Source organism: Cupressus sempervirens, chromosome 11 (assembly GCF_028749045.1).
Source record: "Cupressus sempervirens isolate cs-2001-9-10 chromosome 11, ASM2874904v1, whole genome shotgun sequence".
Lineage (NCBI taxonomy): Eukaryota > Viridiplantae > Streptophyta > Pinopsida > Cupressales > Cupressaceae > Cupressus > Cupressus sempervirens.
This window is the reverse complement of record NC_143128.1, coordinates 295,238,524-295,248,723: the sequence shown is the minus strand read 5'-3', so window position 1 is coordinate 295,248,723 and position 10,200 is coordinate 295,238,524.

The window sequence follows — 10,200 nt, the reverse complement described above, 5'->3', positions numbered from 1 at the left end:
AGAACCAGAAGAGAGAAATTAGAAGCTAGGGTTGCATAGCTAAACTATCAGCTTGTTAGATTTGGTGGCGACCTTCAACCTTTGCCATTAAGAATGGTGTTTATAATGAGAGATGGCATGTTCCTGTTTTAAGCTTGAGATGAGAGTTGTGTAGGGGGCCTATTTCATATATTCTATAGAAAATCCAATGATAGCATGAGATGTTCTGCAACTTTCCAACCATTACCTACCTTATCAGGAGATCATCAACAGCACCGCAGCTGGTTTTTAGAAGCACATTATCCTTTTTAAGCAGTACTGGAGTTTCTGAAGAAGCTTCATTGACTGCTTGCCCATTTTAGGTTTCTGGCCATGGTTTGCAATTATTGTCCATTGAGTTGAGCTGTGGGTCCATTTCAGGAGTATAATTCCTAAATGTGTCACTTGGCCTATAGGTTCCGCGTAGAGTCTTTTATCTTGGAAACACTTTTCAGGTGCAGATAATTTTGACTGTGTTCTCTTACTCTTAGCGTTCAGTCTTTTAACTCTCTTAGCACATATAAAACGTGCATATGAGACATTTCTGATCATTTCAATAACAATATAGAAAACTCTTTTCTCTACCACACATCTAGGTCACTTCACATTTTAATTGACATTCCACCAGACTTACTGGTAGGTATCAGTCAGGCTGTTAGACAGAAATACATATTTAGACTTCCATTGTTCCCTCAACACTTCTCTTTAGAACACACGATCCCTCTATTAAAAGAGAGAATTCTATTTATAGTAATATATATTGTTATCTTTATACAAAAGAAAAGGTTGTGAAAAATATCCTAGCTAAGAAGGGCCAAAGTGATTAATGTGTGCATGGAGGGGTGGGGCAAGCCTACTAATAATAGGGACAATATAGCTTATTACGATATATGTTATTGAAAGCATAGATGTTTAAAGTCAAAATGGAAGATGTTTCCACCAAGAGAGAGAGGATGGCTACTAGTTTTGTAGGGTTTAACATGCAATTGCATAAAGTTGTTTTGTATAACCAATTTCCATTTGCCGTGCCATACTTTTCATGTGGCACATTTTCCTCTTTTAAAACAAATATTTAACATTACTGTCCTTGATTTGCCTGTGCCCTCATGAAGCATATGCCATACTTTTCATGTGGCACATTTTCCTAATTTTAAACCAATATTTAACATTACGGTCCTTGATTTGCATGTGCCCTCATGAAGCATAAGCTAAAGACCGCCTTCTTGATAATATATTATAAGTCATGAAGTCATGTGAACTTGAATAAGGTTTGGATCTTTTAATCATAATGGATGGGGGAACTGATATTAAGCATTGGACACGTATGCTATTGTCACATGTTTAATCAACTCTTATTTTATTCAAGAGGATGATTGTTTGGGGTAGAGGAATAATGCAGTATTTCAATTATATATATTGAAGGATGTTAAGGAAGAGATTGGGCTCTCTAATATTGAACAAGTGGTGTTCAATTTGGCTTGTTTAAATAAATTAGTTTGGTTGATGGCGGAGAACGCTAAAATATACATATCTCGAACTTCCTTTATGTGCATACATTTAACAACAAATAACATTGAGAAGATAGTTTTGATGAAGGCAATGGTGGTAGAAGATGGAGCTTCTCATTTCCAACCATCACACTAAACATGTTTTGCTTGGGATTCTTAAGGAAGGAAATCCTCAAGTCGTCGATTCTAGATAATGACATTTGCTTTTATTTTGTTAGAGAGGATGCTTGATGCACAAGGAACTTTGTAATTTATGATGGTAATCTCTAATGTAGGATAGATGGCTAGAGGCAAGCATGTTGGGACAAAAAATTGAAATAAACATCCTAATGATAATTGGACTATATTGAGCTAAGAAAGTTTTTCTTTTATTATAAAATATTTAATTTATTTATCTTTCTAATTTGTAAAGTACTTTCTTTCTTTGTAATATCACTTACTCTTTGTCATTTGAGTTTTAATTTTTTTTTGAAATTCTCATTTTTATAATAAGTTTTCTATCTTTGTATCTTGAAGGTTTATAGTCATATATTGAGAGTATATCATATATATTTATGTTCTTACTCCTCTTGCCATCGACTATGTTATTATTCATTGTACTCGCACTTTTCAAAGGCTCAAATATGTGCCTTTTCTCCTTGTTTTCAACTATAGACTAGGTCTCTTATATATAGTGTTGCTATCATGTGGTATTGGATCTTAATAGTTCTTTATGGATATGTGTGTGTGTGTGTGTGTGTGTGTGTGTGTGTGTGTGTGTCTATGTCTGTGTCTGTCCCTGTGACATAGTTCTATCTATCCTCATGTTTACTCATAATCATTCACCACATTTTAAATCTATTTTATTCCACTTTAATTAGCTTGCCTTCTTTCATTGAATCGATACTCCTAGGTTCTTCATGGTGATGATTCAACAATGACTGAGTAGGGGATTTGAACATTGTCAAACTAAAGAGGGCTAACATTAGTAGAACCTAGACAAGACAACCAACGTGAACATGAGAATCATCATGAGCCTAGTCAATGTGTATTTTCTTATTCACATCATGTAAATGATGATTTATGTGGATTTAAATATCTTTATTTGCCACCCTAATCCTTAATATATCCATTATGAGAAAGTTGGTTATAACTTATGAATGATGTAATTTACATTTGATTATAAAACATAATCATAAAATCTTATGTCCTATCATGAAGTATGGGATCCTATACATGGAAAATATGCTTATAAATTTGATCATGCACAAGAAACATTGCTGTCATGATCAAGAATACTTTTTTATTGCAAAGTGAAAAATATAGGCTTGTATTTATAGAGCACTTTATTAGAGACTTAAAAAAATCCATCATTGTTCCTTGTTATGAAGGAGAAGATTATCTTGATAGTTGTAGGGATCTCACATACCTTTTCTATATGGTTTTTTGTTTGGTAATTCCAATATGGTTTTTCCTTTATTAATAATAGCAATTATTATCATTAAGACAAACATTGGGTCAAACTATGTTGGATCATGAGGGTCTTTTCACGATTCTTAAAGTGACCAAGATAATCTTTTAAGTTATAAATTGGTGGTTGTTGATGAATGTTGGAAATGGAGGAAACTAGGTTGGAAATGGAGGAAACTAGGTTTGGCTTTAAATGTAAGTCTTTTCATGCTAGCTATGTTAATGATGATTGCAAAATGAAGAATGACAAGTTTGTCACATTATATAGGTGATAAATGTGTCATTCATCATGGTGAACATCAAATATTGTAGATTTGTTCTGTTTTAAGCTATTAACACAAGGATGTTAATGAGTTCATATTTTTTCAAGTGGAACTTCACAAACAAATTAGTGAATTTGATGAGGTCTTGGCATTGAATTGGTCCACTTTTTGTTTTTCTCCATTTTTGGGAACACAAGTTATGAAAATATGAATAATCCCTTTTATTAGGTTTAATTTGTGTAAATGAGTGGAAGAGTGTAAGGCCTTTATAATTGTATGTTTTCCAAATAAGGTTTGAAAGGCTTGAGGGAATTAAAATGAGCTCCAACTATCCTTCAATCTAGCGGAGGAGGTGCTTGCAACATACTCTTTGTTGGTGTTTTTTTTTCATTGACTTTTCTAAATGTCTAATTTGGTGTTTATGTTACATTTGGTGCACGTGCACTTTGGTTTCTTATATTCCATGTTTCCAATTCATGAGTATACGTATATTGTAATTTCCATTGCATTTTAACTAAAAGATATCAGTTTGAAAAATCCTTAAGAGAGTCAAAATTAGGTGTATTAATAACTAGTAACCATATGAGGTATACCATGTGTACTTTATGGATCAAGTGGTATTAGATATATGTTAGACCTATAATTAGATTTTTGGACATGTCATTCCATGTAGTAGGTCAAGTGGAAATGGATAATCCGTATGAACTTAATATTCACACAAAGGAGTAGGCAAGAGTTAGAAGAGTTATGTAAAGTGAAGAGGATGAAAATGAACTTATTTATAAAAATTGCAAGATGATATGGGAAGATCATAATATCACTTGTCAATTGATTGGATTTAAAATTCAATAATGACTCGAATTGAATATTTCAAATGAAAAAGATAAATGAGTAGTAAAGAAACATAGAAAAGATTAAATTAGGTATGAGAGAGTCTTCATGTGTGATTTTATTTCAAGTTGAAAATGATCAATTTTACTCAATCATGTGGTTCAGAGATATTGTGTTGATAAATTAGATCATCAAATCTTATTTGTTAAGATATTAGGCCATGCTTTAATGTGGTATGAAAGATGCACACTACCCTTGGAGCACAATTACGAGCCTTTAATTTTGGAGTTGAAAGCATCATTTGGTTGTCTTCAAGACAATTGATTGACAAGGTGTGTAAAGAGTGACCATGTATGCCACCAAGTGAATCCTTTTGTATAGGAGGGAAGGAGATTGAGTTTGTTGATTTAGAATTTCTCTACATTTAAAGGAACTTGATGAAAACTAATAGCTTCTCTTCATTCACATTCAAATAATAGATCCAAAATTTAATGAGAGTCACCATTTTATATTTTTTGTTATGATCGACATTTTAGTGGATGCCATTTTGAGAAGATAATAAATTATATGAAGATAGGTAGAACCTATTGTATTATGTACATCTACTGTAAATATATAGAGAGAGTGAGAATCATTATTTTATATTTTTTGGTATGATCAACACATCAATAGTTGCCATTATGAGAAGACAGTGACTTATATGGAGATAGGTGGAACCTATTGTTTCATGTTTGTCTACTTGAAACACAAAGAGAGAGTAAGAGTCATCATTTATATTTCTTGGTATAATCATTACTCATTGGTTTCCATTTGAAGAAGACAATGACTTATATGGAGATATGTAGAGCCTATTGTTCCATGCACATCCATGAGAAACATAGAGAGGGTGAGAGTTGTGTGTGTGTTGTGTCTGTGTCTGTCTGTGTCTGTGTGTGTCTGTGTGTGTGTGTGTGTGTGTGACTACGGATGATCTAGTTATGAATTATAGTAAGAATGAAACTATTAAGAAAACTCATGATATAGTACTCCATACTGCAAGGTATATTCTTGATGAACATGGGATTGAAACTACACATATTCAATATATTAATATGTGGTAAGAGGTCCTAAGGTGTCTTAAAGGGTCACAATGGATCCTAAGTTGTACTAATGGGTGACAATGTATCCTGGTAGGATGCAATAGGACCTAAGGGATCCTAGAACAACCTACATCACACTAGGACTCTAGATAGACTAGAGTTTTCACATGTCACTATCCCTTCTATTGTGAAGGAGGGTGTTGAGGTGCAAAGCTTAAAATCTATTATCTCTTTGACTCAGACCCTTATACTTACTATGGAGAATCTAGTTATGATTTTTTAAGAACAAAACTGTTAAGGAATTATATAATATAGAACTCTGTGGCACAAGGTATGTTCTTGATGAAAATGGGATTGCAGATACATGTATTGAATATACTAAAATGCGATAAGGGACCCTAAGGTGTCCTTAAGGGTCAAATTGGGTCCTACAATGTCCTAATGGGTCATAATATATTATAAGGGGTCTTAGGACCACCTACATCACACTAGGCCTCTAGTTAGATTAGAGTTTACACATGTCACTATCCCTTCTATTATGATGGAAGTTGTTGAGGTGGAGATGATAGAATCTATTAGCTCATTGGCATAAACCCTTATAGTAACTATGAATAATCTAGTTATGAATTTTACTAACAATGAAACTATTAAGAAATTTCATGATATTATACTCTACGGTGTAAGGTATATTCTTCATCAACATGGGATTGTAGCTACATGTATTTCATAGACTAATGTGTAGAAAGGGGTCCTAATGGGTCCTAAGGTGTCCTAAAGGGTTGGAATGGGTCATAAGGTGTCCTAATGGGTCTTTAGGTGTCTATCTCTCATCCCCACTTGTTATTCTTTTTCTCTCCATCCCTCAAGCCTTTTTTCAATACATTATATAGAGTGTACGTGCTATATAATGCATCTTAATCTGAGGTTACATTGAATGCAACTTCGCAAACCTCATAACAACATTCACATTTAAATAGTGTGTGAGTGTTATTTTGTGTACACACTTTTAAATGCTTTAGAACCCACAAAGCCTAAGGCTACGATTTTCCTTGGAGATTCGACCCAAAGGCTTGGAGGATACAATAAATTATGAGATATTTTTCCCAACAAAGATACCAAAAAATCAAAAAAAAATTGTGTGCCCTCCATTAGGTTTACTCATGGTTCAACAAAGATAAAATCAAATGACATGATATTGTAGATCTACCTATTAGCTATCTTAGAACCATATAATTTATTTTGAATTTTGTCAAAAACCAATGTGTAATATTTTGGGATCAGACTTTGGCTCCTTTGTTGAATTTTTCCAACAAATTAGATTTTAAAAATAGTATTGATTTTTTATTAGTTTTGAATAATTTCTAGTATGGAATATGAAAATCCCATGTTTTAAGGATGTGTCCACTTACAAAAATTCATAATAAAAAGTCAAATATATATTAAATAATTAGCAGAAAAAACTTGATAAACTACATGGTGTTAGATAACTTCTCACTAGAGTGATCAAAAAATTTCAAAAAAATATTCTAACATTTCAAGGGGAGCACACCAAACACCATGTTATGCTTTTCCACAAAAGAAGGACCACTTTTTGTGCTTCCCCTTTTGAGGGCCTTAAAACTCCACCATTTTCAAAAAAAAGTGGAAGTTTATAAAATAGATTTGGAGTAAAAATCTTATCATATCTTGATATTTTGAGTCTAATCATCTTCAATTTATTGTGGAATCTCAAAAAAAAATGATTTTAGAAAAAAGAGTTGTCTCGTACTCCTTTTTTGGTCCCCCATCTTCCTACACTTACCTTATAATCATGCTTATAGCTAGAATATAAGAAATGGGAATTAAATCCACAACTCAAGTCACTACCAATGACACATTGTAATACAAAAATAGTATTAAAGTCTACTACCAATTGCACATGCTCATACGATCATTAACATACAAATTACGCCTTATTATATTTGCACTTTGTACTAAATCACATATTACTCGCATATAAGTATCATGTATTATGTACAAACAATTGAAATTGTCACTCTTTTTTATCTTTCTTGATTCCATCATCCTTATCAGTCTACGCCAGTTTGAAATAGGTCACACAAAATTATTTGCATAGTGGTAAGGAACAAAAAATGGACCACTTCACTCTATACAACACACCTTGGACATATCACCACACAACATTTTGAGGTGTTTAGTACAAACAAATATTAACAATGTATTACACAATAATTGCAATGATTCAATTGAACACTCCAAATAGGACAACCCAAATAATTGCTCCACCATATCTTGTACATTAAAAAGGGACATCATCAAAACAGATAAAGAGAAATATCTAAGGCACGTTCATTGGCGAACACTTCTATCGATACAACAAAATAACCAAGCATAAATAATATGCATCAAATATGTTAACATCAATGAAATCGTTAATGAAAATAACATGAATAGCACCAACTTCACATTATAACAAATATATTGAGTATTATACATAATAGTAATATAATAATTTAACATATTATATACTACATCATATTAACATTATAATTATAAAAATAAACTATCGGGAATCATATATTAGAAAGCTTCAAGAATTTGATATTTGATATGGACAAAACGATCAAATATCCAATAAAATTCAATATATACTACCTCTAACAAAAATCTACATACAGGCTTTGGATTTTCCTCAAGATTTCCTTGAGATTTGGCCAAGACATGTCAAACTTAGAAAGTCAACACAAAAATGTGCCTAGAATGTTTTCTTTCATTTTGAGACTTTGCCGATGTGGTTGATGATCATTTTTAATCAAATTTGACAAACAAAAGGATTTCTTGAGAAGATCATTATCTTTTGAACAATATATATTATTCCTTATTTTAAATGTTATAAAAAAATATTATTCATTTTCTATATTAATTATGGCTAAAGTCATGATTGATAGGCTAATTAAAAAATATTTATAACTTTCAAATTGTATCTCATTCTATGTTTCACTTACTATAGGATTACAAAAAGATTTCATAAATTTTTTACCAAGTTATGTTTTAGATTATGGTAAAATCAGGTTTTGAAGGGACTCCAAAACCCTTTAACAACTAGAGAAAGATAAAGCAATAAAACCACCAAGAAAGAAGTCATGAAACCAACAACAAAATCAGGTTTTACAGGGACCTGAAACCACAAACATAGTCCAAAAAAAGAGAACCCAGGTTTTACAGGGACCTGGAACCACTAAAATAGTTTAGACCAAAAACCAGTACCAAGTACCACACCCAGAAAATAGGACCAGAACAGGACAAAACCAAAGAACAAAAACCCAGGCAACTATTGCAGCCCCGTAATCATCTTGACAGCCTCTTTACCAAGTTATGTTAGCTATGTGAGTTTTTATATTATTAAAATAATTGTAAAATTTTATAGTTAATTATTTACTTTTAAAAAATACAAAAATATGTGTCACATCTAGATACAAGTCTTCTACGTATATCTAGAGTCTTCTAAAAAATATTATAATTTGATTGTTATTAGGGTGGTACTACTAAATTGAAATTTCAAATTCACCAAATAGATATTTGTTTTCATAGAATAATTATTTTGTTCGATCAATGAATTATTTTGGGTTGACATTAAGGCACATAAATAGATGGATTGGCACTTGCTCATAAAATTTGAATTTCTTGTAGATTTGACTTGTGCTAACATGTTTAGGGTTTTTCCATTGACTTGAACAAGAATAAAAATGATGTAATTCAATTTGGTAAAAGTTATGATGCGAGTTTAAAATTTGACAACTTAAGGAAGAAGTGCAGAGGTTTTGTGAGAGCATTTCAAAGCAAATAAATTGAGAAAAAGTGCATTAGATTTGTTGAGCAGTGTGTTTTATTATTATACCTTTTTCACTTGTTGATTCTAACAAATTGGCTAGCTAAATCCCTTAAGCAAGTCACTCCTAATAGGGCCAAAATGATCCTATCAATTATGAAGAACAAATCCTCTCACCAGTTGACTCTAAGAAGGAGTTTGAATCCTTTAATTGGGTAGATCTTAACACATCTTTGTGAATAGATTTTAACTAGGCTATAGATACTCTTAACCAAGCATGCCCCTTACAAGGTGATGTAATGCTCCTAAAAGAGAACTTACTATTGTACTGGTGATATTTGTGGGTACTGATTCTCACTATGGTTTTTCCCTCCGACTAACAATTGGCACATGAAAAATTTGGTGTTATTTGAGTTGCATGTGTGGATTTTTTATTTATTTTACTTATATGTTATAGTTTACATTGCATGTTTGTTATTGTGTAATTTAAGTTGTATTAATTCCAAGCCCCCCCACCCTTCAATGCCTTAAAATATTAACATAGCCTAAATATTTTTATTGGATAAGGAGTTCCCCCACCAAGAAACAAACTTACCCTACTTGGACCCCACCAAAATGGAACCCCCTCTTTGCCTTTAGTATTTTTGGTAGAAAAGCATACTACTTTCCTCCATATACATCTTAAATTAATGTCTAAGATAAACCGCACAACATTTACCTCTTGTAGTAATAGAATGTCAATGCCTTTGTTCATCTTAAAAATTATTTTCACTACATATTTTATATTAGGGGATAGTCCACTAACATTCCAAGAAGCACAATTTTAATTTGTAAAAACCTAATGATTAGTGTTCATTGGAGATTTGAATCTCTTAAACATTTAGGTAACTTCCCTTTAGGAGCCTTGGTCTGTAATCTAATGGAAGAAGGCCCTAAGGGTGTGCCCTTTCCTATTAACTTTGGACTTATATGTTTTTTCAATCCTTGGGGGGAGTCACTAGGGCTCTTGGAATTGTTTTCCTTAATGGGTAAATATTTCTTCTTAGCTTTGGCCTTCCTTCTATCTCTCCTCACCTCAATCTCCTTTGAGGCTTCTGTAGTCATAATATCATTATAAATAGTGTTGTATGGGATTATGGACCAACATTTATTCTTTCCCTCCAACAACCTACTAACCCCAAGGGAGCCTACTAATCTCCCTCCTCAATAAGAGAACAAAGACT